Source organism: Bubalus kerabau, chromosome 6, assembly GCF_029407905.1.
Source record: "Bubalus kerabau isolate K-KA32 ecotype Philippines breed swamp buffalo chromosome 6, PCC_UOA_SB_1v2, whole genome shotgun sequence".
Classification (NCBI taxonomy): domain Eukaryota; kingdom Metazoa; phylum Chordata; class Mammalia; order Artiodactyla; family Bovidae; genus Bubalus; species Bubalus kerabau.
Window position 1 is genome coordinate 81,602,343 of NC_073629.1, and position 22,901 is coordinate 81,625,243.

The 22,901-nt window shown below is 41.8% G+C and overlaps 1 protein-coding gene across 15 annotated transcripts in view; it reads right to left on the minus strand.

Annotated features, from left to right (window-relative positions):
• LOC129655324 (craniofacial development protein 2-like) overlaps positions 1 to 22,901 on the minus strand; it is a 111,509-nt gene that overhangs the window by 68,678 nt on the left and 19,930 nt on the right. For 13 of the 15 annotated variants that reach the window (XR_008715886.1, XR_008715883.1, XR_008715884.1 and 10 more), the window contains exon 2: positions 5 to 109. The exons of the other annotated variants lie outside the window; for them this stretch is intronic. The gene's annotated coding sequence lies outside the window, so the exon portion shown is untranslated. The remainder of the gene's footprint in view (positions 1 to 4; positions 110 to 22,901) is intronic. 15 annotated transcript variants of the gene reach the window in all.

Sequence of the window (22,901 nt, forward strand, 5' to 3'; positions counted from 1 at the left end):
TTACCTTCAATAACATTAACTCTTAGCAGTCATTGTTATCCATAGGGCTTCCCTGGTGGCTCAGAGGTTAAAGCATCTGCCTGGAATGCAGGAGACCTGGGTTTGATCCCTGGGTTGGGAAGATGGCAGAGTCATTCTGATTATAGGTTTCAGAATTCTAAAAACCTAGGTGTGAGAAGGAAATGGCAATCCACTGCAGTGTTCTTGCCTGGAGAATCCCAGGGACAGGGGAGCCTGGTGGGCTGCCGTCTATGGGGTCGCACAGAGTAGGACATGACTGAAGCGACTTAGCAGCAGCAGCAGGTGTGACTATCTGGTCTGTGACCTTGAGGAAGCTATTTAACTTTTCTACTTCTTAATTTCTCATCTGTAGGATGGGAATCATAGATTCTCTCTCATAGGCTGCTTGTGAAGATTAAATGAAGCTAAACATATAAAATACTCAGAAAAAGGCTGGGAATACTTAAGAAGTGGAAACTATTTGTATTCACTATTGTGTGTGTGTGTGTGCGTGTGAAGTTGCATATTTATCACCTGGGCAATTTAAAATTGCCATTTCCCTAACTACCCCTACTGTTTATTTCAGAGTGACATAAAAACTGGTGATTGGCCTAAACTGTATTATCTCTTAACTGCACATTATAGACCACAGTTGCCAAATAGAAAACACCAAACCATCTGTTGAGGAAAATGGAGGTCACCGATTTAAAGCCTTTTGGATCACTTCTTCACCAGGTAGTTGGTTCATTGCTGTCATCGTGGCAGGGGAGCCATCCAGCAGGTGATTAAGTCATCCCATTTTAGACTCTCTTCTCAGGAATGCTCTCAGTCGGTACAGTCTGCATTTTGATGGGCACTTCTTCAGGTCGGACACGACTGAAGCGACTTAGCAGCAGCAGCAGCAGCAGCAGATCCTCACGCCATTACCAGTTGTCAGATACTTTGAATATCAACCTCTAATTTCTACAAGCCCTGGCAGCACCAACCCAGTGCTCATAACAATACAGTCCCCTCTGGTTATGGTTCATGCAATCACTTCTTTAAAAATTGTTCTTCTAGAGACAGTTACCTTCAACAACGGTGTTCCCAAATGTACAGCACTTTTGCACGGCAAGGTTGTAATCAATGTCCTTCCCATCCTTATAGATGATGGCCAACTATCCTCAACCAGCTTCACTTGCCCCATGGTTCACCCCAGGAATTCCAGACAGTCCAGTTCTCAATCTTATTGCTGAACCCCACCCAGCCATGAAAATAATGTGGTTTACGTAGGCCTTGTCATAATATTGCCATTTTACCGAACAACTCAGGACACTGACTTCACAGGACACACCTGGTTACAAAGAGACATGGGATAAAGAGAAGAGAGAAGAGTGGGAGATGTGAGTTTGAGATAGGGTCCAGAAGGCAATAGGGATGCCCCAGAGGCAGGAACTAGAATCAAAGACCAGAGCGGGAGGGGGCTGGCTGGCTCCAGGGGGAGCACCCAACCGGAGCTGGCACACCCTGCATCTTGTCAATGGTCTCTCTTTGGTGATGGTTTAAACCAGAGGAGAGGAAATATAAGCAAGCACTAAGCATCTATAAAGGCTCTGAATGCTGACATCTGAATGACAACTATGGATTTAAGTACTTTTTGTGCCAAATATTAAAAAGAGAAAATGTAAACAGTAAAACTTTTCTTCTGCCCCACCTCCAGCTGCAGAGGGTTCTATGGCTCCACTTATAACTAATAGATGAAGGGCAGAAACTGCAGGCTTTTTTGGGCCCTTTGAAGTGAAGTGAAGTCGCTCAGTTGTGTCCGACTCTTTGTGACCCCATAGACTGTAGCCTACCAGGCTCCTCCTTCCATGGGATTCCCCAGGCAAGAGTACTGGAGTGGGTTGCCATTTCCTTCTCCAGGGGCCTTTAAGTTACTCTAATTATTTGGGGAATTAAAAAAAATATTCTCAGCTATTAATCACAGATTAACTATTTCAACTGATTTTATGATGTTTCCCTTTATTCCACAGGAAACAGGCTCAGCCATTCGCTGTTCCTGCCTTTTCCTTTGGAGACAGGAGCTGCATCTGGCACTTGTCAGGTGGGCTTGGAACATTGTGCTGCCCCAAGGAGAGCAGGGCTTCCCAGGTGGCGCTAGTGGTGAAGAATCTGCCTGCCAATGTGGAAGACATGAGATGCAGGTTCGAGGATCCCTGGGTCGGGAAGATCCCCTGGAGGAGGGCACGGCAACCAACTCCAGTATTCTTGCCTGGGGAATCCCACGGCCAGAGGAGCCTGGCAGGCTACAGTCCATGGAGTCGCAAAGTCGGACACAGCTGAAGCCACAGTACACACCCAAGGAGAGCAGGGATTCCTGGCCACGCTTCTGATGGAGCTATATCTGGGTCATCAGCACCCCAAAGCCACCACTGTGTGTGTCCTTAGTTTTGGATATGGGTATTTTATCTTTTCTCAGTCTTCTATAAAAATGACTCAGCATTTGTAGATTTTCTGTTTCCTATTTCTATTAACAGATAAAACATCTATTTTAAAGAAATGTGTTTGGTATATAAACTTACATTTAAATCAAGTTCACAAACTCTCTTTCATAGTTAGGCTACAACCCCTGACCCTAAATGAAAGTTGCAGAGCTTGGTGCTGTTAATCACAGCTCTGCTGCTTGTTAACTGTGTACTTCAGTTCTCTTGATTACTTCTGTCAAGCTCAGTTTCTTCTTCTGTCAGCATAGAATGTGCTGTGATATGCCATGTTTAGTTGCTCAGTCATGTCTCTTTGCAACCCCATGGACTGTAGCCCGCCAGGCTCCTTTGTCCATGGGGATTCTCCAGGCAAGAATACTGGAGTGGGCTGCCTTGCCTTCCTCCAGGGGATCTTCCCAACCCATGGATTGAACCCAGGTCTCCTGCATTGCAGGTGGATTCTTTATTGACTGAGCCACCAGGGAAACCCAAAAATATTGGAGTGGGTAGCCTATCCCTTCTCCAGAGTATCTTCCTGACACAGGAATTGAACAGGGGTCTCCTGAATTGCAGGCGGATTCTTTACAAGCATAGAATAACCACCCTTATTTCCTGGAGCTATTGTGAATATTAAATAGATCACATATAATGCACACAACATGGTATTGGGTACATTGTGAATGCTCAGTACATAATTTTTGTCATCATTAACGAGTATCAGTCCCAAGGGCATATTGTCAGTGAAAGGCAGAGTCAAGATTTGACCCGGAATAAGGTTAAAAAGTCCTCTGCCCTTTCCACTCTAGAACTCTGCCTCTCAGCTGAATACGAGTCAAGACGTGGTTATTCCATGACAGGACAAATAGGGAGATAGATAAACCATCAAAGAGAAAGGAGAAAAAAGTATGTGCTAAGTGGCCAAATAAGAACAGAAGATTCCCTGGTGGTCCAGTGGCTAAGACTCCATGTTTCCAATGAAGGGGGCCCAGGTTTGATCCCTAGTTGGGGAGTTAGATCCCACATACTGCAATCTGAGTTCTTATGCTGCAATCTGAGTTCTTATGCTGCAACAAAAAGATCCCTCATGCTGCAACAAAGAATGAAGATCCTGCATGCCAAACTAAGACCCAGAACAGCCAAATAAATAAATATTAAAAAAAAAAAAAGTAGAAGAAAGGAAGTACTGGAGGTGCAGAGATGAGGGAAGGCATTGGCTGAGTTTAAATTGAGATTTGACAAGCAGAGGAGGTTCATGAGGTCGCAAAGAGTCGGACAGGACTGAGCGACTGAACTGAACTGAAGCAGAGGAGGGAGAAGGGACTCTTGATTACATTTATTCTCTTGGTTGAATAACAGCCTGGAGTCAGATCTTCCTCTCAAATGACAAGTTCAGATTAATTTAAAATCCTGGCTTTACACCTATGTGAACTTGGGGACATCACCATGATCTTGGTCTTGGTCTCCCATTGTGTCAATTAAAGTCCTTAGACTGTAAAGCTCCTCTCAGTACCACTCAGTCCTGGGAGAATGCTCTGTTCTCAGGCGCCCAGGGCATTATGCATAGTGACCTTGTTTTATCTGGGCTTGTTGATTTTAAGTAAGAGAAACTCATTCAAAATCAATTTAGAGGGAAGATGGGAAGGTGGTGGTGGGTGTAAACAAGAATATTGTATTTTGCCCAAGAGGACTTCACTTTTACCCCAAAGGGGGAATGCATTCAGGCTTCATATCTGGAGATACTCAAAAGGAATGATCTCAGTCTCTCTCTCTTTCACCTTCTTTTTTGTCTCTTTTTCTTGTGACACATCTGCTCTTGTCTCTTCTCTTTGCAGACAAATTCTCTGCTTGCTCTTCAGCATATAAAGCCCCCCCAATATGCAGCCGCACCAAAATGCAAACCTTGGCTCCCCAGATAAGAGATTACGTAGGTGCAGCTCCTACAGCCCAGTTTGTGCCCAATTCCAAAATCTTGGGGCAGAAATCTGATTGGCTCAGCTATGGTCACATGTCCTCCTTGGTCTTACCAGCTGTAAGTAATGATTCTACAATGAAGGACAGTCCCTTTCCTAGGCAGGGGCATGATAAGGGCAGGATGGGAAAGCCACTCTGGTTGTCATCCTTTCTCATTGTAGTTTTTCCCACATGTGATCTCATTCAACCCTCTGGACAACTGTGAGCAATAAGTATTACTGTTATGCCCATTTTATGGCTGAGGAAAATGAGGCTAGCCCAAGGCCACATTGCTATTACTTGGTGGAATCAGGATTCAGATTTAAATAATCTGGCTTGAAATTTTAGCATCTAACTAAAGATTGCCAAGGATCCTTCTGGTCCTAATATTAACCAGTCCAAAGAGATTAATATATCTATGTTTTCAAACACTCTGCTTCTTGGTAATTATTTCCATCTCCTTCCTAGTTTTTGCTTTGTATCATGATATGGCAAATAAGACGCTGCACTTTCAAAGACCCACAATACGTAGGGTTTCATTCTATTCAGGGAAAATATATTTCAAGTGAAAGCAGGAAGAGTACAGAGAAACTGGGAATTTCACAATAAAAAGGGGAAGGCTATAAAATGCTGTCTGGCTGTGTTTTTAATGAGAAGCACTGGACCTTACTCTTTAGGCCATTTGAGAATCTAGCTGAGGTTTCCAGCATAATTTTAGTCACAGGCTGCTGCTGGCACCTGCATGAGTGGTCTTCTGTTGTTGAAATGTCAGGAATGCCTTTTATTTCTTTTACTGGCATAGGACATGCTTTTGGTGGACTTGCAAGTATTTGTGTACATCCTGACCTAAGCATTTAGCTTTCATCCCTGTGGAGCCATCCCCTAGGGAACTGACATCTTACAGGAGGCCTTCTTGGAAGAACAGTAATAAACACACTATCACTTACTGATTACCATACAGTGCAATAGGCAGGTAGTAAACAATTTACATAATAAGACCCATTTAATTCTCCCAACCATTGTATGAAATAGGTTATATGATCTTCATTTTATAGACAGGGCCACTGAGGCTCAGAAAAATAAAGCAAGATCCCACAGCAGAACTGGCATTGACCCCGGGGCTGGGGGTGCTGCAAAGTGCCTACTCTTAACCATTGGATTCAGGGTCTTCTAAGCCTGGGTTGGATGCTTAGTGGCAGATGCTCTATATGAATCCAATTTTGCCTTATTTCAAAGCCTGTGCTTCAAAGAGAATGCTCTGCTTCTATATATTTGGGCTCTAAGTAATACATTAATTTTTAAATCTCCAATACCAAAAATATAATAATAATCATGATAACTCTGATACTCTCTCACCTCCATTGTCATTCAGTGTGTGTGTGTGTGAGTCGCTCAGCCATGTCTGACTCTTTGTGACCCCATAGCCTGTAGGTCACCAGGCTCCTCTGTCCATGGGATTCTTCAGGCAAGAATATTGGAGTGGGTTGCCATTCCCTTTTCTGGAGGATCTTGCCAACCCAGGGATCAAACCCAGGTCTCCTGCATTACAGGCAGATTCTTTACCCTTTGAGCTGCCAAGGAAGCCCTCTGTTGTTCAAAACTTCCTTCAATTGCCTCTCACCCCCACACCCACCATTTCCCCAGCTCCTGGGCATCCAGCTAATCCACCTTCCCATACCATGTTTGTGTGGCCACGTCACTGAATTCTGGCCAACATACATATTTTCTATTATTTCACACTTAGACTCACCTTAAATTAAGTGTTTTGGAAGTCTTAAGAAAGACTCTTACAGCCATATTCTCAATTTGTTCTTTGCTTTGAGCCATTTCTTACTTTGAAACTCTTTAGCCCTCTAGAGAGACTAAAAATGTGAAACTTTTATTTTCTCATCCAGCAAGCCCTGGTTTCTCTAAATTTGTTTCAAATTCTTTCTTGGAGAATTCCATGGACAGAAGAGCCTGGTGGGCTAGTCTGTGGGGTCACAAAGAGTTGGACACAGCTAGTGACTAATACTTACTGCAGCTGAAAGCACCCAGCTTACACTTTCAATATCTATGTGGAGATCTCTTTAGTCAGATCTATTGATTAGTAATTTTCTATCTTTCAGGTAACTACAGGCAACACTTTGTCAATGGTTTTGCTGTGATGTAATGTGGGTTCATCCTTTTTCCAGCCTGCTATGCTAGTTCTTTCAATGGTTTTTCAGTCTCCACTAATGACGGGCTCATCATTTCCCCAGTTTTTGCTAACAGCCTCCTCCCCACATTTCCAGCTTCTCACTAGTCCGTTCCACTACCTATGCCTGACCTTGTTTTAGGTTTTTGTTATAGCTACATCCCTCCTCCAGTACCTGTTAGGCATCAGTTATCTATGGTAGTGTAACAAACCCAGAAAACCTACTGGCTTTAAAAAAATAATGCTTTAAAAAAGTTCTTAAGATTCTGTTGCTGGGCAGAGTGATTTTTCTGACCTGGGCTGAAACTGGACTGGGGCTGGGGAATCAGAAGCCCAATCACAAATTTGATGATGAGCTGGAACAACAGGGCATGAGCATCATCCAGCATGCTAGCCCAGGCTTCTCCACGTGGAGGCTGGGTTCCAAAAGCAGCAACATCATACTAATTATCAGAGACATGCAAATCAAGCTACAATAAGGTATCACCTCACACCAGTCAGATGGCAATCATCAAAAAGTCTATAAAGAATAAATGCTAGAGAGGATGTAGAGAAAAGGGAACGCTCCTACACTGTTGGTGGGAATGTAAATTGGTACAACCACTATGGAGAACAGTATGGAGGTTCCTTAAAAAACTAAAAATAGAACCACCATGTGGTCTAGCAATCCCACTCTTGGACATATATACAGAGAAAACCATAATTAGAAAACGTACATGCACCCTAGTGTTATTGAAGCACTATTTACAATAGCCAAGACATAGAAGCAACCTAAATGTCCATCGACAGAGGAATGGATAAAGAAGATACGATATATATCCATATATAGACTGGAATATTACTTGGCCATAAAAAAGAACAAAATAATGCCATTTGCAGCAACATGGATGAACCTGGAGATTATCATACTAAGTGAAGTAAGACAAAGACAAATTTCATATGATATCACTCATATGTGGAATCAATTTTTTAAAAGTGATACAAATGAACTTATTTACAAAGTAGAAACAGACTTACAGATATTGAAAATATCTGTAACATAGTTACCAAAGAGGAAATGTGGTGGGGAGGGATAAATCAGGATTTGGGATTAACATATATACACAGGACTATCTATAAGATAGATAACCAACAAGGACCTACTGTATGGCACAGGGAACTATAGTCAATATTCTGTAATAACCTTTATGAGAAAAGAATTGAGAAAAGTGCCCTAGTCCAGCTCCATCAGCCAGGGATTCAACCTGAAGGGATGAGTGGTGTCCGCGAGAAACTGAAGCAGCCTCTCATTTTTCCTGGACTGCCTGTTTATTTCAAGTTTATGATTCTCTTTTATACTTTTACAAAAGCATTAGGTCAGAGGTTTGATATTTTTAGTTTCCACAGACCCAGATTTATTTTTCTCCAAAAACCATTACTGCTGCTGCTAAGTCGCTTCAGTCATGTCCGACTCTGTGCAACCCCATAGACGGCAGCCCACCAGGCTCCCCCATCCCTGGGATTCTCCAGGCAAGAACACTGGAGTGGATTGCCATTTCCTTCTCCAATGCATGAAAGTGAAAAGTGAAAGTGAAGTCGCTCAGTCATGTCCGACCCTCAGCGACCCCATGGACTGCAGGCTTCCAGGCTCCTCCATCCATGGGATTTTCCAGGCAAGAGCACTGGGGCGGGGTGCCATTGCCTTCTCCAAAAATCACTGTTGCCCCTCAAAAGGAGTTCCTTCCTCAGTGATTCTCTTATCTACTTTTTCTCATGTGTCCTTGTGAATACACTGTAACTCATACTAATGTCTGGGCTGCATACCGCATTCCTCAGTTTATTTCTTATCTTTCTAAGTCCTGTTTGCCCCTAGTATTCTAAGCTCACTATTTCTTAGAAAGGGCTTCTAGCTAATAATATCTCTAAAGTCCCTAATTTCTATAAGCTATAGTAGAATATGCTAACATTACAGCAATCCTTAAATCTTTAGCTTTTAACTATTTTAATTATTCCTAAACCCTAAATTCAGCAAACTCCTTTGCCATAAACACTTTTCTCACAAATGGGCTTCAGATAGCAATCCCTCCCATGGTCTCAAGCTGCGGCCTGTGTACTCACCCTGGAACACTTTTTTGTAAAATCCTTGAATAAATGTCAGTGATTAACTTTATGAATTATTCTTTGAGCACAGCTGCAGAAGGCATAAAGCCTTCTCATGCTCCTCTCAAAAACAATAAGCACCTTAATATTCTCTTCAGTCAACTCAGCCGAGGAAAGGAAAAAACAAGTCAGAATCACAAAGCCTAACTCCTTCATCCCGGGTCCATGCCTACGGAACAAAGGGAGGGGGTTTAGGGCCATGCTTCCATTTTGTCAGTAATGCCTAACGTGGCTCCCGACAAGAAAGAATCTGAAAAAGAATGAATATGTGTATGTGTATAACTGAATCACTTTTCTGCACACCCAAAACTAACACAACATTGTAAATCAACTACACTCAAAAATAAAAAATAAAAAAAAAAAAGGCAGCAGAGGGCAAGCACTTTCCATTATCTGCAGTTCGTTTGTTAATTCCCAAATGGCCAAAACCAGTCATATAGCCAAACCCAGATTCAAGAAGTTCAGAAATGAAATTGATGGTAAGGTCTGCAAAATATGTGGCCATTCTAAAAGTGTATAATATAAGCATTGTTTTGTGGAACTTTTATTTCTTCCATGTTTGAAGGGATGCTGGTTGGCTAGTATGACAGATAATTTTATGTGTCAGCTTTACTGGGCCACAGAGTGGCCAGATATTTTGTTGAACAGTATTCTGGGTATGTCTGTGAGGTAGTTTCTGGATGAGATTAACATTTGAATGGCAAACTGAGTAAAGCAGATTCCCTTTCCCATTGTGGGTGGGTCTCATCCAATCAGTTGAAGATTTGAATAGAAAAAGAGGCTAAAAGGCCACCTGCCCTCATTATGGAACTTACATCATTGACTCTCCTGGGTCTCAGGCCTTCAGATTCAAACAGGAATTGCATTACCAGCTCTCAAGTACAGCCTCTGCAGATTTCCCCAAATCAGCCTTCATAAATGCGTGAACCAATTTTTAATAATTAATAAATATCCTTATAAATATGAATGTATCCCATTGGTTCTGTTTCTCTGGAGGACATAGACTAATGCATCTAGTATTCCTGGAGTAGTGGCCTGGGTATAGGGAATCATTGCAACACCGATCAGGTAATTGTTATGCCCTAGTTACTATTCTAAGTGCTTTACTTCTATTAACTCATTTAATTATCAACCCTATAAAGTAGGCATTTTTAATTTATCCATTTATGTAAAAAATGAACTGGAGATACAGATAAGGTAAGTAATTTACCCAAGGACACACAGCCACCAGCTCGTGTTTACCTACTAGATGCTGGTAGCATCCCCCTCAGTTGTGACAACCAAAAACTCTTCCAGATATTACCAGATGCTTCTGGAGGCAAAATTGTCCCAAACTGAGAGCCAGCAGTGCAGAGGTTAAAAGGGTGAACACTGCAGCCTGACCAACCTGGATTCAAGTACTGACACTGACCCTCACTTAATTAGGTAGCCACATGAAAGTTGTTTTTAACATATTTGGTGCTCAGTATTCTCATTTTTAGAATGCAGGAGGCTTTAATATTCTTTTAGTGGGAGAGCCTCTGTGAGGAGACAGCTAGCTTTCTAGACTGAGGCAGGAGCCAGGACTTTCTTGTCTCAATAAACAACATTTCTTCCCCCCTACCCCTGACTGGCCGGCCTGTTCCTTAAGCATGTTAGTGAGCTTGTCCTCAGGCATGACCCCTCAGAGGCAACTAAGACTCTGAAAACTTGATGACTGGCTTTTGCTGCTCCACATAACTTTATTTGCATCTTATTCCTCTCCTTGCTTCCCCTCCAGGAACTGGTGTTTGAGGTTCTGAAAATAGTAATTACTTATTAGTAAAGAAATCCAGAAAGCCTAAAGAACATAGAAATTCTTCACAATCCTAACACTCAGAAATAACCCCCACTCACTTTTTGGGTGAAAGTCTCTGAAACCTCTTCCTCTCTGTCTCTCACACACGCATGCTATAATTTAATGATCTCACCCTTGGAGCTGTTCTGTAAGCTGCTTTTTCATTTAATCACCTCTCCTGGACATGTTTTCACGTTGATCAACATGGACAGACCTGACTAGGCCCCCTCTTCTCCCTTCCTGATGGTTTTCCTGCTTCATTGGATCATGTCTGCCATCCTAGCCCAGCCAGCCCACAGGCTTCCTTCCCCAGACATCAATAATTGAACAAAAGCCTCTGCAGAGTTGGGGCTGGGTACCATGGTGGCTGCCCATGGCCCAGAGCCTCTCTGCCCTCCTCAGCCACAGTCTTCCTGCTGAGGCTTTGGAAGGAGCAGCTGCTGGAGAAACCACACTGAAGGAAAAGTGACAACACATTTCTTTTGGTTCCTGGCTGGATTGATTGTCTCTTTCCTTTTTTACAGAGTTCTTGGTTTTGCCTCTAATTATCTAGCACCTTAGAGCTTCAGAGCAAGGATGCAGCTGAGAGGAGGCCAAACTTCACACAATTTGTCAAGGGAGTTTAGGATCTTTGGCACCAAAGACACTATACAAAAAGGAATTAATTCAGCTTTGAAACACATAGACTTTTGCAAAATGAGAGTTATGGCTTCTCAGGCAACAGGAATAGTGCCTATAGGTGGGCCTGCCGTCAGCGTGCCCACAGGCATGTTTCTCCTGATGCAGCCCTGACCCCCCTCCTCCGCGGAAGTGAAAGTCGCTTAGTCGTGTCTGACTCTTTGCGAACCCATGGGCTATACAGTCCATGGAATTCTCCAGGGCAGAAGACTGGAGTGGGTAGACTTTCCTTTCTCCAGGGAATCTTCCCAACCCAGGGATTGAACCCATATCTCCCACATTGCATGAAGATTCGTTACTAGCTCGCGCCAAAAGGAAAGCCCAAGAATATTGGAGTGGGTAGCCTCTCTGTTTTCCTGACCCAGGAATCAAACTGGGGTCTCTTGCATTGCAGGCGGATTCTTTACCAAGTGGTCTATTAGGGAAAAAACAACAATCAAACCTTCTAAACATTCGCTTCATTTGGGAAGCTTTGTCTTTCCTCAATTGGTCAGTAGTGTGTATGCTTATTTGCGTTTGACTCCTTGCGACCCCATGGACTGTAGCTCACCAGACTCCTCTGTCCGTGGGATTTTCCAGGCAAGAGTACTGGAGTGGGTTGCCATTTCCTACTCCAAGAGATCTTCCCAACCCAGGGATTGAACCCAGTTCTCTTGCTTCTCCTGCTCTGGTAGGCAGATTCTTTACCACTGCGCCACCTGGGAGGCCCGTCTTCTCTCAAGTTGGAGACAGCAAATATAAAACATGGCTTCTCAACCTCTGCACTATAGACATTTGGGCTGGATAATGCTTTGTTATGAGGGACAGTTGCATGCAGGGTAGGACACTGAGACGCATCCCAGGTGTCTACCCACTAGATGCCGGCAGCATCCCCTTCAGTTGTGACAACGAAAAGCAGTTCCTGATATTACCAGGTGTTCCTGGAGGCAAAATTGCCCCAGATTGAGAATCACTGGTGCAGAGGTGAAAGGGTGAGTATTGTAGCCTGGCCAACCTGGCTTCAAATCCTGGCATTGACCCTCACTTAACTAGATAACCTCATGAAAATTATTTTTAGCATATCTGGTGCTTGGTCTTATCCTTAGGGTGTGAAAAACAACAGTACCTCCACTAGGAGTTAGTGAGATGATCACAGAATATGAAGGAAATATACTGGTTAATGAAGGGCTCAGTGAATTGTTTTTTCACAGTTATTCTTTAAGGTAGTTAATAGCAACAAACCCATTCTTCAGAAAAAAATTGAGACTAAGAGACATTGGGAAACTTCCTTGATTAATAAGTGACCTAGGCTGTTAATTCCTAGAGCAAAAGGACATCTCAGGCATGCCTGGAATAGTCTACTAATATGCTGAGATTCTAGTTCCCTTAAACCAGGGGCAGCAAGCAGTCTGGGCAGCCCAAACTCATGAACTAGTTGACTTTGTTTACCCCAATGTGCTTCACAGATGCCATCATTTTCTCTGTGTGCCAAGCTTTACATGAAAGCACTTTTGTAATTTCAAGCCGTTATACAAATGAAAGCTGTTATTATACAGAATGTATCCCTGTGAGGATATAAAGGCCTAAGGGAGAAGGTTATTTACTCTGTAGGAGTTGGACATCATTGACCTTTAAAATGTCTTTCACTGCTAAGATTTTATGGAGCACATACCTTATGAATGAAGATGCTGAGAACCAGTGTTAATGGTGAGAAAAATAGGAAAGAAAGTCTGAGAGTAGCTAGTGCTGAGGAGCTAGGGAGGGGATAAGACCCTAGGGGGGGAAAAAATGAACTTGTTAGTCACTCAGTCATGTCCAACTCTTTGGGACCCCATGGATGGTAGCCAGCCAGGCTCTACTGTCCATGGAATTCTCCAGGCAAGAATACTGGAGTGAGTAGCCATTCCCTTCTCCAGGGAATCTTCCTGACCCCTGGGATTGAACCTGGGTCTTCTGCATTGCAGGTGGATTCTTTACCATCTGAGCCACCAGGGAAGACCCTAGACATACAAGTAATCCAGGCAGATTGCATTGCATGGTTGAACTAGAAATTGCTTCCTCTCTGAGGGTAGCCTTCTCCTCTGCTCCATCCTGAACTTTCAGAATCAAGACTTAATCATGAGTGAATAGAAGGGTGAATAGATAACTGATAAGCAAGTAGAGGGCTTCCCATGTGGCACGAGTGATAAAGAATCTGCCTGCCAATGCAGGAGACACAAGAGATGTGGGTTTGATTCCTGGGTTGGGAAGATACCCTGGAGAAGGGCATGGTAACCCATTCCAGTATTCTTTCCTGGAGAATTCCACGGACAGAGGAGCCTGGCAGGCCAGCGTCCATAGGGTCACAAAGAATCAGACACACGGAAACAACTTTTTACAGCACACAAACAAGTAGAGCAAAATGTTAATGGTAGAATCTAGGGGTGGATGTTTGGGTGTTCATTGTAACATTATTTCGCTTTGCAGCAGGTTTCAAATTTTTCATGCACTTCTGTGTATGTGTGTGTTCAGTCAGTTCGGTTGTGTCTGACTCTTTGCGACTCTTTGGACTGTAGCCCACCAGGCCCCTCTGTCCAAGGAATTTTCCAGACAAGAATACTGGAGTGGGTTGCCATACCCTCATCCAAGGGATATTCCTGACTCAGGGATCAAATCTCTGTCTCCTGAGCTGCAGGCGGATTCTTTACCACTGCGCCACCTGGGAAGTAGCATTTATTCTCTGAAAGAATAAATGGAGTAAACAAGAGACACATCCTAAGGTCAGAGTTGCTGGCTGCAGATACAGCCGGGTTCAAGGCTTCCTCTTCTCATTCTGACCCATTGGAAGTCTCAGTTGAGAAAATGATATTGATTGTGGCCACCCCCATTTCAGCACAGTGTCTGCAGTCCTGTGGCTTGGGGATGTCTAGGTAGGGATATGAGAAGGCATAGACAGTGGCAAGACTCTGCGTCCACTCCCAAGGCTGCAGTTTGATTTCTGTGTCCCCTCATTTCTTCTTCCCCTGTCTGTCTCATACATGCAGAAGACGCTGGAAGAAGCAGCTGCCCTTGCCATGGTCCCCAGCTCTGGGGATCCTTCTTCACCTTTATCTGGGCTTTTCTTCACCTCTCACTTTATCTGTGGGCTCAAGACCCTCAGAGGCCCCACGGTGGCTTCTGACACGGACAGTGAGAACAGTGAGGTCTATTAGCAGTCCCCAGTTCCTGCTGGGGGTACCTATTACTCACTTCCCAAATACATTTACAGTTTTACCATGAGCCTAGTAGAGCAGATTTCTTTCCTTTGAACTTTAAACATTAAAATATCTTAAAAAGTTTTTTACTTAAAAAAAATGTTTTTAAAGCAAATGTTTTTAACATTTGAGTGGCACAGTGGTAAAGAACGTTTACCACAAAACATTTCCCATAACTCCTTTTTCTGTCCCCTTATTTTCCCATCAGACATAGTTATTGGTTGAGATCACAGCCTTAGAATAGGTACAGGATTAGATTCTAGCTCTGCCAGCTACATGACCATGGCCAATCTCACAGCCTCCATTAGCCTTATTTACCTCGCCTAACAGGTAACAGTTCTGCTTAATGTTGTTGTGAAAATGAGAATATGATATGTGTAAAGGTTTCTTTGTATGATGCCTGACACAGGTATGTTCTCAATTAATGGAAGCTATCAAATCCTGAAAGAGGATGGTGTGAAAGTGCTGCATTCAGTATGCCAGCAAATTTGGAAAACTCAGCAGCGGCCACAGGACTGGAAAAGGTCAGTTTTCACTCCAATCCCAAAGAAAGGCAATGCCAAAGAATGCTCAAACTACCGCACAATTGCACTCATCTCACACGCTAGTAAAGTAATGCTCAAAATTCTCCAAGCCAGGCTTCAGCAATACGTGAACTGTGAACTTCCAGATGTTCAAGCTGGTTTTAGAAAAGGCAGAGGAACCAGAGACCAAATTGCCAACATCCACTGGATCATCGAAAAAGCAAGAGAATTCCAGAAAAACATCTATTTCTGCTTTATTGACTATGCCAAAGCCTTTGACTGTCTGAATCACAATAAACTGTGGACAATTCTGAGAGATGGGAATACCAGACCACCTGACCTGCCTCTTGAGAAACCTGTATGCAGGTCAGGAAGCAACAGTTAGAACTGGACATGGAACAACAGATTGGTTCCAAAAAGGAAAAGGAGTATGTCAAGGCTATATATTGTCACCCTGCTTATTTAACTTATATGCAGAGTACATCATGAGAAATTCTGGGCTGGAAGAAGTACAAGCTGGAATCAAGATTGCTGAGAGAAATATCAATAACCTCAGATATGCAGATGACACCACCCTTATGGCAAAAAGTGAAGAGGAACTAAAAAGCCTCTTGATGAAAGTGAAAGAGGAGAGTGAAAAAGTTGGCTTAAAGCTCAACATTCAGAAAACAAAGATCATGGCATCTGGTCCCATCATTTCATGGGAAATAGACGGGGAAACAGTGTCAGACTTTATTTTTGGGGGGCTCTAAAATCACTGCAGATAGTGATTGCAACCATGAAATTAAAAGATGCTTACTCCTTGAAGGAAAATTATGACCAACCTAGATGGAATATTAAAAGCAGAGACATTACTTTGCCAACAAAGGTCCGTCTAGTCAAGGCTATGATTTTTCCAGTGGTCATGTATGGATGTGAGAGTTGGACTGTGAAGAAAGCTGAGCGCCAAAGAATTGATGCTTTTGAACTGTGGTGTTGGAGAAGACTCTTGAGAGTCCCCTGGACTACAAGGAGATCCAACCAGTCCATCCTAAAGGAGAGCAGTCCTTGGTGTTCATTGGAAGGACTGATGCTGAAACTCTAATACTTTGGTCACCTCATGCGAAGAGTTGACTCATTGGAGAAGACCCTGATGCTGGGAGGGATTGGGGGCAGGAGGAGAAGGGGACGACAGAGGATGAGATGGCTGGATGGCATCACTGACTTGATGGACATGAGTTTGAGTGAACTCTGGGAGTTGGTAATGCTGCGCCAGGGAGGCCTGGTGTGCTGCGATTCATGGAGTTGCAAAGAGTCAGACATGACTGTGCAACTGAACTGAACTGATTAGTACTCTTGTCATTATTATATTTCCCTGTTATCTTTTAGCTCTTGTTTGTGTGCCAAGTCACTTCAGTTGTGTTTGACTCTTTGAGAATCTATGGACTGTAGCCTGCCAGGCTCCTCTGTCCATGGGATTCTCCAGGCAAGAATACTGGAGTGGGTTGCCACGCCCTCCTCCGGGGAATCTTCCTGACCCAGAAATCAAAACTGTGTCTCCTATGTCTTCTTTATTAGCAGGCAGATTCTTTACCACTAGTGCTCCCTGGGAAGCCCTAGCTCTTATTTAAATAAGTGAGTGAGTGTTAGTTGCTCAGTCATGCTTGACTCTTTGCAACCTCATGGACTGCAGCCCACCAGGAGCCTGGTCCATGAGATTTTCCAGGCAAGGATACTGGAGTGGGTTGCCATTTCCTTCTCCCGGGGATCTTCCAGACCCAGGGATTGAACCTGGGTCTCCTGCACTGCAGCCAGATTCTTTACTGACTGAGCTACAAGGGAAGCCCATATTTACAGACATCCAAATGTTTATATTGTTGAAAAAGTAGTTTACTTACATATAGAATTTCTGACCAAATTTTTGACACCAAGAGGCACTGGTTACCTGGCTGCCAAGTACAAGGTTGGCATTATCAATCTCTCAGGAGCTGATTTATATTAATCAAATTCATAGACAGCTGAAATAATCCAAGTGTCAATGTCTTCATTTATTGAGAGAAATGTAACTGCCTTAATTTTTTTAAAGGAGAAATGAAGGGTTTAAGGTCTTTGCTAATAAATAAATATAAGACCTTACTTGACTTACGTAGTGATGGGTTGGTTTAGGGGCTTCCCAGGTACCGCTAGTGGTAAGGAACCTGCCTGCCTATGCAGTAGGCATCAGAGATGTGCGTTTGATCCCTGGGTCAGGAACGTCCCCTGGAGGAGGTCATGGCAACCCACTCCAGTATTCTTGCCTGGAGAATCTCATTTTGCCCACCAGGACAGAGGAGCCTGGTAGGCTACAGTTGATAGCAGAGTTGGACACGACTAAAGCGGCTTAGCACGCATGCATACATAGGCTGGTTGAACACGAAGTTGGATGGTAGATTTGCAGTTTAAGAAAACAAATTCTCTTTTCTACAACAAACATACTGGGGGTTAAATGAACAATAAGATATTTATAAGCTTTTGCAGTCAATCCATGTTTTACTGTTGGAGGTTACATTTCTGTGAGATTAAATAGAAACTCTGAATTGAATAGTCCCAGAAGAATTTCTAAAAATCTTAAATATCACAAGAACTTCTTGCTACTTCTCAATAACATAAAAAGACTTAAAAAAATCTGTATCTAAATGTATTATTTTTATCTATTATTTATTATGTAGATAGCAGAGGCATATGATTAAAAACTCAAAAAGCATAACGGTGTAATAGTGAAGAGCTTCCCCATCCACATCCCACAGTCTCCTACTTCCCCTCCTTAGGGAAAAGCACTATTGTTAGTTTCTTATCCTGTTCTTTCAGAGGTATTTTATGCATATGTGAGCAAATAGGATATGTTACAGTTAAATTGCCCTTTTTCCCACCTGTCTACACTCTTTGGTCCTTGTGCTTCTGAGGGAACAGAAATGTAAATGTTTTCAGCTTCCTTTCCTTATCTCATGAGGAAGGTAATGACTAGTCCAGTGCTTTGAAATGTCAAAGTCCTTATCAACAAGATTATTTCCTCTCAAAGACTTCAGATTAAATGCCATTGTGCTTTATGGTTTACATTTTAATTCTAATGAAGGCTGAAACAAAGATTTTTAAGTTTATAATTTCTGTTTCCATACACTGAACAGTAACAATGAAAGCATAACAGTATTGTGCTAACCATCGGAAATAAAACACTGCAGAGTATGGATCAGAATGCTTCCAATGGGCATGATGAGGCAATTTTTCTCTGTAGATAGACCACTTAGGAATATAGACATATTCTAAAGTTTCGCAGTAAGAAAGCACAAGGAACTAATAAATAACTATGACTAGAGAAAGAGAAAAATTTCCCTGTAAAAAACAAAAACACAAAACAAAAAATGAGTAAGATCAATAGGGAAAAGACAAACATAGGAAGGAGCTCCTTGGTGGTCCAGTGGCTAAGACTCTGCACTCCCAATGCAGGGGGCTCCAGTGCAATCACTGGCCAGGGAATTAGGTCCCATATGCCACCACTAAAGAAATCCCACGTGCCACAGCTGAAAGATTCTGTGTGCCAAAATGAAGATTGAAGGTCCCACAAGCCACAGTTAAGACCCAGCACAGCCAAACAAACAAACAAACAAATACATATGTATATATAATTTTAAATGAAAACACAGGAAAAGTTCTTGAAAAATAAATGGTAGAAAAATGATTAAGATTCTAATACTACACAATGAACATTTGCATTCACACTCATGACTGCCCAACATATTATTGTGAATAACTTTTTTACAATTGGGAAATTCTTAAGTTATGAGTCTAGCCTCCCCAGTGTTGAAGTCAAAGCTCAAATTCCCAGATTTCCTTGTAGCTAGATGTCAGATAGAGCAACATGACACTCTGATCTTGAAGAGAGCAAAGAAAAAAATCTTTCACAGAGCTTCCATTTTACTGATGCTAGGTCAAATTCCTAATAGAGAAGGAACAGTGATTGAGGACGTGCTGTCCTTAGAGTCTAATTATTAGGGGGTATAATTCTTTTTTAAAAAACAGTATGGCTTAGTTAATTCCAAATACTTCCTATATTATTTTTTTATTATTAACACACACTATAAATATTTTACTTAAATACAGTTTTAATGATGGAATGTCATGAACTCCGGTGGATTGTTGGGGAAAGCACTGGAGACAAGATGGAGGTAGCAGATTTCTGAAGATGGCCACAATATCGCCCATCCTTCATGCTATTGTACAAAGTGACCTTGCCATCGAGAGATTTCTCACTTTGAATCAGAGCTGGCCTTATGAGGCACTGACAGCCCCTAGAATGCAGCAGACATAAGTCTGTATAATTTCTGAGGCTAAGTCAGAAAATGTTCCACACCTTCTACCTGATTTTCTTAGATCTCTCCTTCAAAGGGAAGCCAGCCACCTTGAAAAGAGCCAGACTACTGTATGATTTCTGTGCTGGAAAGATAACATGTAAACACTCAATTAATAGACTCAGACAAGCCTACTCCTCCAGCTCTCCCCACTAAGACCCAGACATGTTAATGGAACAGTCGCAGACTCTCCAGTCTAGCCCATGTGCCAGCTGAGTACCACAAAGAGCAGAAGAGTCATCTGACCAAGTTCAACTGAAATTCTTTGCCCACAGAATCCATACATACATATATAAAATGGTTAGTGTTTTAATCCTCTGAGTTTTGAAATAACTTATTCCACAGCAATAGTAACTTGGACAAAGAGTTTTGGGGAACATTACAATTTAACAAAATAGTTAACTTGTGTCTTCCATGGGGAGGCACTGTATAAAGTTCTGGGGATTATAGCAAACAAGATTCCTATTTCAAGAAGCTTATAAATCACTTGATGGAAGTCAACTTGCAAATAAATATAAACACAATCAAGTGCTTTAGGTGCTATGATAGCACTAGGTGTGGAATAATATTGGGGCCATAACATAGGAATGGAAAATGGTTATGTCACTCATGATTCTAGAGGTGTTGCTATCTGCTCTCTCTTCTGAGCCTTTGCTTTTGACCTGATATTGTTGACTAGAAATAGGAATAGCAGATATCCACGATTCATTCTTAATCTCAGAGTAAAAACCTTAAATATTATAGAGGGTAGTTTTTGCTGTATTTTGCAAATACTACATCAGATTAAGCTGAGACATCACTCTGCTGACAGAGGGCCATATAGTCAAGGCTATGGTCTTCCGAGTGGTCATGCATGGTTTCGAGAGTTGGACTGTAAAGTAGGCGGAGTGCCAAAGAATTGATGCCTTCAAACTGTGGAGCTAGAGAAGACTTGTGAGACTCCCTTTGTCAGCAAGGAGATCAAACCAGTTAATCTTAAAGAAAATCAACCCTGAATACTCATTGGAAGGAGTGATACTGAAGCTGAAGCTCCAGTATTTTGGTCACCTGATGCAAACAGTCAATTTATTGAAAAAGTCCCTGATGCTGGGAAAGATTGAGGGTAGAAGGATAAGAGGGAGTTAGAGGATGAGATGGCTAGATGGCATCACCGATGCAATGGACATGAATTTGGGCAAACTCTGGCAGATAGTGAGGGGCAGGGAGGCCTGGTGTGCTGCAATCCATGGGGTCACAAAAAGTCGGACACCACTGGGCAGGTGAACAACAACAACATATCAGATTAAGGCTATTCCCTTCTATTCCCCTATATATATATATACATACTTAATCTTTAATGGATATGAAATTTTATCGAGTGCTTTTTAAAATTTATGGATACAATAGATTTCTTTACTCTGTTAATATAGTGAATTACATTGAATGATTCTCCATATTAAACTACCTTTGCAATCCTGGAATAAATAAAATTTGGTAATGATTTATAAATTTTTAAATATATTGCTAGATTTGATTTGCTAATACTTAAGATTTTTTTTTTTTGTATTTATGTTCATGGGAGAGATTAGCCTGAATTTTCATCTTATAGTGTAATATTCTTGTCAGTCTGTCTCAAGGCTATGCTAGCATTAAAGATATCTATCTATCTATGAGGGCTTGTGCAAGATTGATCTATTTCTTCTTAAATGATGAGAGAATTTACCAATGAAATCATGTAAGCCTGGAGATTTCCTTGTGGGAAAGTTCCTAGTTACAAAATTAATTGCATTTTAAAGAAAAAGACTATTTGGGTTTTTTATTTGCTCTTCCATCAGTGTGCTAAGTTGTGTGTTCAAACTTCTGTTCACTTTATTCATTTAAAAAAATTATTTGAAATCTATAGATGGCTTATTTTATTTTGCTTTTTGGCCACACTATGCAGCATGTGGGATCTTAGTTCCCTAGCCAGGCATCAAACCCATGCCACCTGCATTGTGAGTGCAGAGTCCCAACCCTTGGTTCACCAGGGAAGTCTCAGGTCACTTTATTTAAAATTTCAAATTTATTGGCATCACATTACTTATAAAATTCTATTAGCTTTTTAAAGTCTGTTCCTCAAGTCCTTGTGTCTGAGTAGGGCCTGTCTTTCTTTTTGGTAAAGCTTTTACCATGTGCCATATGTCTTCTAAGATCTTTTCTACATTTCCCACATTTTTTGCTATCTATGCTTCAGTCTGAATATTTTCTGTCGACCTATATATTCCAAGTCACTTGACTTTCTTTAACTCTGTCTCATCTGCTCTTAAACCCATCCATTCCGAACTCGGAGCTTGAACCCAGGTCTCCGGAATTGTAGGCAGGATTCTCTACAGCTGAGCCACCGGGGAAGTCCCATTGAGTTTTTAAATTTCACTTAATATATTTATCTGAAGTAGAAAAGCCATTTTATTTTTAAGATGGAACATATTTTGAAAATGAAAATTTATATCTTGTCATCAATTTCTCAGATCAAAATAATTAGCAATTTAAAAGTTTGTGCCTGTGAAGAAATTATGGCTGAAAACTTCCCAAATGTAAATAAGGAAACAGATATCCAGGGACAGGAAGCGTAGAGGGTTCCAAACAAGATGAACTCAAACAGACCTACACCATGATATATTTTAATTAAAATGGCAAATTTAAAGATAAAGAGAGGAATCTAATGCAGCTAGAGAAAAGCAAAGAGTTAATTGCAAGGGAATCCTCATAAGGCTAACAGCTGATTTCTCTACAGAAATATTGCAGGCCAGAAGTGAAGACAAGATACATTCGAAGTCCTGAAAGGGAAAAGCCTGCAATCTAGGATACTCTACCCAGCAAGATCATTATTTAGAATAGAAGACAAGAAAAAGAATTTCCCAGACAAGGAAAAACTAAAAGAATACAGCAATACTGAGCATATTCTAAAGGAAATATATATGAAAGGTCTTCTCTAAAAGGAGCAAGAATGTATAGGAAAGAGAAAATCACAGTTGGAAAGTAAATCACTTAAATAAGTCTCTGCAGGTTAAAAAAAATTAAAAAAAATTTTTGTGATAGTGATAACTACAATGAATAGCAAAAGGATAAACATGAAGCTATAAAAGAAGACATGAAAATCATAAAATGTTGGGGAGGAGAGTAAGAAAATACAAGAGTTTTTTCATAATGTGTTTAAGCCTATATGACTACCAGGCTAAAATAAATAGATATATTAATGGGTTAACATACTTGAAAAACAGTTCAGTTCAGTTCAGTCGCTCAGTCATGTCCGACTCTTTGCGACCCCATGAATTGCAGCACGCCATCACCAACTCCCGGAGTTCACTCAGGCTCATGTCCATCGAGTCAGTGATGGCCATCCAGCCATCTCATCCTCTGTCGTCCCCTTCTCCTCCTGCCCCCAATCCCTCCCAGCATCAGAGTCTTTTCCAATGAGTCAACTCTTCGCATGAGGTGGCCAAAGTACTGGAGTTTCAGCTTTAGCATCATTCCTTCCAAAGAACACCCAGGGCTGATCTCCTTCAGAATGGACTGGTTGGATCTCCTTGCAGTCCAAGGGACTCTCAAGAGTCTTCTCCAA